This window comes from Cryptomeria japonica, chromosome 5, assembly GCF_030272615.1.
Source record: "Cryptomeria japonica chromosome 5, Sugi_1.0, whole genome shotgun sequence".
Taxonomy (NCBI): domain Eukaryota; kingdom Viridiplantae; phylum Streptophyta; class Pinopsida; order Cupressales; family Cupressaceae; genus Cryptomeria; species Cryptomeria japonica.
The window spans coordinates 598,991,759-598,999,851 of record NC_081409.1 but is presented as its reverse complement, the minus strand read 5'-3'; positions in this window follow the sequence as shown (position 1 = coordinate 598,999,851).

Below are 8,093 nucleotides of genomic sequence, written 5' to 3'. Positions count from 1 at the left end.
TCGTAGGCTTAATACATACTTTCTTCCTTATCATCAATATAGTACTTGATCAAATATTTTAATTAAGTCACACATGTATCAATTTAATCATGGAGCATTGAGAAATCAATCACATGGAAATTAAATTCAGAACATACATGTACATCTACCAAATGTATTAACTTTAATCACAATACACATTGTTTAGGCATTAAAGATAACACGTTTGAAACAAAGAAGCATGTATATATATATATATATATATATATATATATATATATATATATATATATATATATATATATATATATATATATATATATATATATATATATATATATATATATATATATATATATATATATGATTTAATTTTGTTTTATTTATTGAAGTCTTTTGACACATGATTTTGCTCATTCATTTGAAACAATAAAAAATAATTTTCTTGAACAATTTTACTATTTCAAATAATAATATCGAAAATGAAGAATAAAATAAACTTTTGAATCAAATAAGATGAAAATGCAAAAAAAAAACCGAAGAATTTGATCTATAGATTAATTGTTTCCAACAAGAACTATGGAAAAATAAATTATGACTCGTTTATATGACCATTATATAAATTATATTGCAATTGATTTTTTTTTAATTTTACATTTTAATTAGATAGAAATATACATAAAATTGTATATATATATATATATATATATGTGGATCAATATACAAAGGTAGGTCCCTACACATCCAAAATGTGACCTACCCTACATCATAAGATCATCTCCTATCCCTAGGGCTGGTGGCTGGAGAGTGACGACTAGATGCTCCCTCCTGATCTGGCCATGCAGGTGGACCCATGGGGGTATACCGTGATATAGATCATGAATGGCTCCGAGAGGAACTCCTACGATCCCTATCCATAAGGATAGCGTGATACGAGGTAGCCTCGGCCTGAGCTGCTGCTAGATCACGCTGTGCTTGCTGAAGGTCCTCTGATAGAGCCTGCTCTCTCGCCCTCCATATCTCTACCTGTACTCGAAATGGGGAAAACAAATCATCATGCCGACCCACGTTCCCTTGAGGTCTATAAGCAACCTGTGAGGAACTAGGGATCTGCGCTGTCGTAGAGATATCTGTCACTACTTGCTGGATCAAGGAGCGCCACTCCTGCACATTAGCTGTAGCAGTAGAACAGATTTTGTGTTAGTTCCATTTTATCTCATCAAAACATCAATCAATCAATATAAACCTACTATACCTGGATCTCCCTCACGCCAGTAGGGATCGTGATACGGTAGCATCTGTGACTAGGAACTACTAGGCTCCCCACACTCAAGCGATCTATGCGCGATAGGTGCAGGTCTCCGTAGCACCTCGTGTTCCCCCTTTTGGGGAATAACAGGAGGATCTAAGGCTACGGTATCATCCTCTGAATGGTGAGGAGCTGCATCTGACTCCTCCTCATCATCTTTATCCTCATCTGCATCCTCATCCTCATCTGCATCCTTGTTCTCCTCATCATCATCTCTCTCCTCCTCATCGTCATCCTTGTCCTCCTCCTCCTCGGCACTAGGCTGATCTCCTATAGGCGGATCAGGACCTCCTGCCTCCTCATGATCCTCTCCCTCCTCTGGCTCCTCCGATCTGGATCCCTGATCCTCATCTCGATCTCCATGCCTCCATGGACCTGGAAGGCCTGTCGGGTGATCTGGTGGAAAGATAGGCCCTGGGTATGATCTCATAAACCAGGAATGATACCTGCGCTGTGCCCCGGGGTCTGCAGCATAATCAGTGACCACATCCTGATCGGACCCCTCTATATCTGTGATCTCGATATCGTCTATCGTCGGTCTCGCTACTACTCTGGGTCTGGAAAGGACTCGTGAGTGTCGAGTGTAGATGGGCACATCAGCTAGGACACACTGCTCTAGCCCGAACTGCCTCCGTACTTGGTCAAAGTAGAATGAGACTATGATGTGTGGATATCGCCCTTTCAGTAGGCAGTTCCTCTGTAGGCATGCTAACTGTCTCTCCATCCCATCCCATCTGTGCATCCGCAGATATGGTCTCCACACGGTCACCTCGGTTGTCAATCTATCAACTATCACTCTCCAATACAATAGATCTCCAAATCTCCACTCGCTGGTAAGTGGATAAGCAAATACCCTAGGTCGCTCGCTAGCCGTACTCATTGGATAGCCGACAGGCCTGGTGCATGTAAAGTGCTCAAATATCCACACCTGCAAAAGTGTGCATGTCATCAAGCTGCAACCCTGTCTGAAAACATACTCCTCGAGGTCGTGATAGAGATGTGCAAGCATACTCCGACCCCAAGCATATACTCTCCTGTGTCTCTCCATAGCCCTGATGCACCATGTGAGACCCCCATGCATGTGTGTACCTCACCCATTAGGGCAGACGGCTAGTGCAATGATGGCTATCATAAGATGTCTCATGAGGGGCACCTCTCCTGTAGGATGTAAGAGCCAGCTGACCATGATACGACCTCTCGTCTCACTCAGCATGACTCTCCCTATGCAATATACCTACTCCCTCTGATGATCCTCTACTGACCGATCGGTCGCATATGTCACGGTAGCTCCTCTGATCGATAGGCGAAGAATGCGGTACACATCCTCAAGTGTCATCGTCATCTCCCCTACTGGAAGCTGGAACGTGCATGTGTCAGGATCCCATCGCTCCATGAGTGCCATCAACATCGCGGGATGAAATCGGATGGCCGACATAAGAATCATAGACCACAAACCTACTATCGATAATGTGTCTCTCTCTGCCTGAGTAAGTCAGGGAATCTAATCTCGCAAATTGCGAAGAATCTGCCCCGTCGTGTGCTCTCTCATGTACGGGAGACCCTGCATCACAAAAACATAACTATAATCAGTACTCAATCATCAAAAATCATTCATGCAAACTGTCGAACATCGTATGCTAACCCTGGCATTTCTCACCAAGTCCTGATTGGGACCATGGCGCCCTGTCAGGGACCATGGCGCCCTGAAGGGACCATGGCACCCCACAGGGACCATGGCGCCTTGTGTGGGACCCACGGTTGGGTTCCAGGGCCCGCAAACGATCACAGAAAGTCAAATGCAGAAAATCAAAAGTCAAAGTTTAGTCAACTCACCTCGTCCAGTGGCTCGTCGTCGATCACGGCCTGTCGCATGATCTCAATCCTCGTGGGACGCTCCGGTTGTCGTGAAGACATGATGATGGCTATGTGGGCTTCGCTGCAATGAACAGTATTCAGAATCAACAAAGTGACAAATGCAAATGTCTCTTTCAAGGTATATACTTTCATTCCTTTACCTTTGCTTTCAAAACCCTAATTTTCCTCTATCACTCATTTCATCATAACTTGAGTTTGGGAGATGCGATTTTTGAACTGTTTGTTGCATAGGAATCATATTTTCGCTCCCCTACTCTCGAGATGTTCCAAAAAGTGCTCTGATGAAGCCTTTTCAGTGAACATCCCTCATCAATACTCTCTTACACAATTTGTCGTAAGTAAACATGCTACCCTATTTCACCTCCCTAATAAGCAAGCCGAAACAGGAGGGGCATATAGCTACTCGCAAATTTCATCACCTTCCTTAGTAAGCATTAGGTGATTTTGTGATCTAACGTGTGTTTTGTAGGGTGCAGTTCCTAACTGTGTACTACAGATACCGCTGGGGGCTTCGTCCGACAACTTATGGATATATCCTTTTTCAAATGATGTTTACTTTCTGTACTTTAGCTTGCATATGCACGTAGTACTCATATGACCGCTAAAGTGGGGGCTAAATGTAAAGTCATAAATTGTACGCACTTGCTAAAGCAGTACAATTTAACACCTAGTTTAGCACCCGCCTTGGCGCAGTTGCATTTTACATTACATTTCCCCTTTAGCACTTAATTAATCAAATTAATTAGGTCTAAAGGTTCTATTTCATCATTTTCCACATCATAAAGTCGGGCCCTTTCATTAAAGCATGCCCCTTTCATTTTATTCTTCCAATACATCACTTAATCAAAAACCCTAATTAGGCCCCATTCTGAGCTTGGGGGCTTGATTTCGGGGGTCAAAACATCTCGAAATCACCTGTAACTTCGGGATTCTCTCTAAAATCATCATATCTGACGGCCCTGAAAATTTGGTGAAAAGTTGTCGGGACCGTGGCGCCCGGAGTGCACACGGTCCCGGACATTTTTCCCAAAATTTTAGGAGCGCGATCCAATCATAAAATAAATCTTAACCCCAAGAAATTGGCGGGATATTCAATCTCTAGGTCGGCCAAAAGTTGGAATTAAGACCTAGGGTTTCATACATAAGAGCTCTCTTTCTTCATTTGAAGGGATCCAATTTTTGTTTTCAGAAACCTCAGGTGTAGCGAAAGAGCAGATCTTTGAAGACTTCAACAACATTCAACATCCCTCTATCAAGCATTTATCCATTCCATTCATCCATTTAGGGCTTGGAAGACATTGAAGAACAATGGGAGATTACCGACTGAAGATTGGCTTGTACTCCTCCCTTGAGGGTTAGGTATGATTTCATGTTGTTTTCATGTCTTTGCATAAGCTTCAATATCTCATTTATTCATGCTTTAGATCACTTTGCATCTTGATTTAGAGCATTTACATTATCATTAACAAACAATTAGGGTTTACTTTCTAGGTTGCTCTAGTTTGCTTACTTGCATTTTAGATCTTGCACACACACAAGGTCTGCACACACATTACTTTTACAATACAACTTGGCTATTCGTGGAGGTGGAAATCACCGAAGCAGGGGTTTGACTAAGGCAAAACCCTATATAGCCGCCCAAACACCTTTTTCAGATAGAAGTGTAGGTTTCGGGACTCAGACGACGCCGCGGGTTACAGATCCGGGAAAAGCAGGTCAAGACAGCACCCCACATCAAATTGTAGAGCAGAATACCAGGACAGGGGCATGGGGCGCCCTGGTCCTACCAGGACAGGGGTGCTGGGCACCCTGGTCCCTGGGACAGAGGCGCTGGGCGCCGTGGTCCTCTTGACAGACAGCATTTTAGACAGTTTTCCAGAGTGCAAAACAGCGGTTTCAGGTGCAGTTTCAGGTGCAGAATCAGGACAGTGGCGCCCGCACCCCCGTCCTGAACATTTCCACTCAGATTTTGACTCCGGGTACGCATTTGCATTCTTGTCTTATCTTTGTATTTATAGCTTTCCATTGTTTAAAGTTCAATTCTGCAATCTTGTTATTAGTTCATACTTGCATTTTAGGGTTAGGAATTGGACTTGCATAATCTTACCTTTCAATTACAACAAAGGAATAGAAACCCTAATAGGTAGCCCGTGGCTCTCTCTTTCACAAAAAGAAGTAGCCAATTGTGTGATACCTCTAGGCTCTTTCGTATTCCGTAATGTGTGACAAGAGGTAGGATTAGGACATGATAACCTAGTCTCGCTTTTTCCCTCACACAGACTCATCCTTAGATAAATTTTAAATCTTCTTTGTGCGCTCAAATATTGTGTTTATTGGTTCTTGAAATGATGAACTTCACTCCATAAGCATGAGTTTATGAAATAATAACTTCACTCCAATCTCTTCATGCACGAAGGACTGAAAGAAAATTCACTCAATCAAAATACACAATATCAGCATTACTGGTATCGGTACTTGGGTATACACAATATGAGCAATAGATAGTTTAAAATAATACGCCATATGAGTTACAAGTAATGAACAAATTGGATCACATTTCAAGACATATACAAAATGAACAAGTTTGATCACATTTCAATAGAAAATAACTAAGTTTCAAGAATATCAAGTTTCATATATATCAATGAACAAATTGGATCGAATATCAAGTTTCATATATATCAAAATGAACAATAATCGTGTACATATAAAAAAATGGCATAGATGCCAAATCAATAATAGTTACAAAAATGTGGCATGTGCCATGTCTGTCAAAGTCAATATATACATATACAAATGTTGAATATATAAAAAAATTGGTCCTTCAATGACCACAACTGTGACTATATGTCTATATCGATATCTATGACTATGATGGATCATCAAAATCGAGCCTCTTCGAAGAAATACGTGGCTTTGCAGGTGGCTGCACAAAGACAATTCAAATGTCAAATCAGATATATTTTCTCAATATAACATCAAAATAACTAAATACTGAACTCTAAATTGTTTGAAGTTTAAATATTGATTACCTCATCTTTGTCTTCTGCAATTGGGTGAGGTTGAGGATCCGTGGGATGTCCTGAAGGGGGTTGTAACTAGTAAAACAACATTAATACATGTTAATACCATATATGTCAAATAACACATAATAACTAAAAATGAATAGACTAAAAAACTAAAGCACACCAGAGTGTCAGATGGATGTGTTGTGGTTGTAGGAGGCAAAGTCACAGATGAATCAATTATGACCATTTCCTATATCCATTGTAAGTGATCCAAAAGGAGTTAACTAGAGGGTTTCAACTCCGTTGTGCACTTAGTGAAAAGGATTTGATCTAAGACAGACATACCTTTTCCCTTGGTCACGTTGGATCCCATAATATACGTGTAGGACTTCTATTGAAATGGAATGGTAGAAAAACAATAGGAAGTTTGGAAGGGGCCTGTAATAAGTTAAAGATAATTATACAAGTTAATAACCCAAAGTTGTTGACAAACTAGATAAAACAAATATTTTTTACATATGTAGAACAAATGCACATCGAAGCCTCGTATAGTTCTCCTGTAACCTTAGGAGGCTTAGTCTAATTTGATGCAGTTATTCTCATTTCCTATATGAAAAATGATAACAGATGATATAGATAAAAGGATTTATTTATTTTGAACAAGCAAGAATGCAATCCAAAGTGAATATGAAGATATCACTTCTTGCCTCTACGAAACCTCATTGACATCAGGTGCATTCATTAATTTCGTAAACCCCATATGTTTATGTATATAGAACAAATAAATTAAGTGCATTTATCAGTATCTACATATACATGTTTAATCATAATACATTTCAATAAATGAATTTAAATTGTACTGTATTACCTTCTATCATTTGGGTGTCTGAGAGGATATCTTTTTCTACCTCAGAGTGCTAGAGGATGGCTTTCTCACACGAGATGTCCTCGAGGTAGGTGGGGAAAACTAACAGAAAAAAATTAACATAAGGGAAAAGAGCATGTATTTAATATATCACTTAAGTCAAAAATATATAAATCTAAATGGTACCGCATAGCTATCTTGGCCAAAGTCAATGGCCGAAAGCATGCTATCATCAATTTGGGACATCCTAGCCACTGATAAGCCCTATAAAACACCAAGTAATGATACATATAATTAAAAAAAAAAATTTTGAAACCAATGTATTATTATATTTCTAGCAAATTTACAAATCTTTACCTCTAGTGGCGAAACTACTCGTGACTGTGGAGTCGACTAAAAAGTATGTGGTGTACTCCCACCACCTACTGCACCCTACAATGCATTTTATTTATATGTCACTTTAAATTGTTCTAAAAATAAAAATTCATTTCTTCTTATAAGATTTAGTCACTTAATTGATAACATGTCATAAATAGAATTAAACGCACCTGTGTTTGATAGAGAGGGTACAACATATTGATCAGTTCGTCGATGAGGGCCACGTCCTCTGTAGTGGAAGCATGGCATCTACTCCCGCAACATGTACATGAATGAGATGTCGAACCATCCTTGTTTGTGTCAGTGTCTACACCAAAACATACACCCTAGCAGGTGGGGCACATATGTTGAATGGGCTGGCTCATGCCAAATGATGCATGAGGTGACACAGATGAAGGAGGTGTAGCTGATGAAGGAGGTGCTACTGATGAAGGAGGTTTCACTGATGAAGGAGGTGTCGCTGATGAAGGAGGTGCCACAAGTGCTGGTACATCCTATGCTCCGACCAACTATGTGCCATGCTGAACAATGACATCAGTCAATGATGCAGCTGCTTGAAGAGTCTATAATTCCATAGACTCCTTCAAGGATATAGGGATAGTGACATAAACCATGGGTTTATGAATTGTACGCCTCCTATGTTGTGGCTCTACCACCCTATGGGCCCTAGGTCTATCCT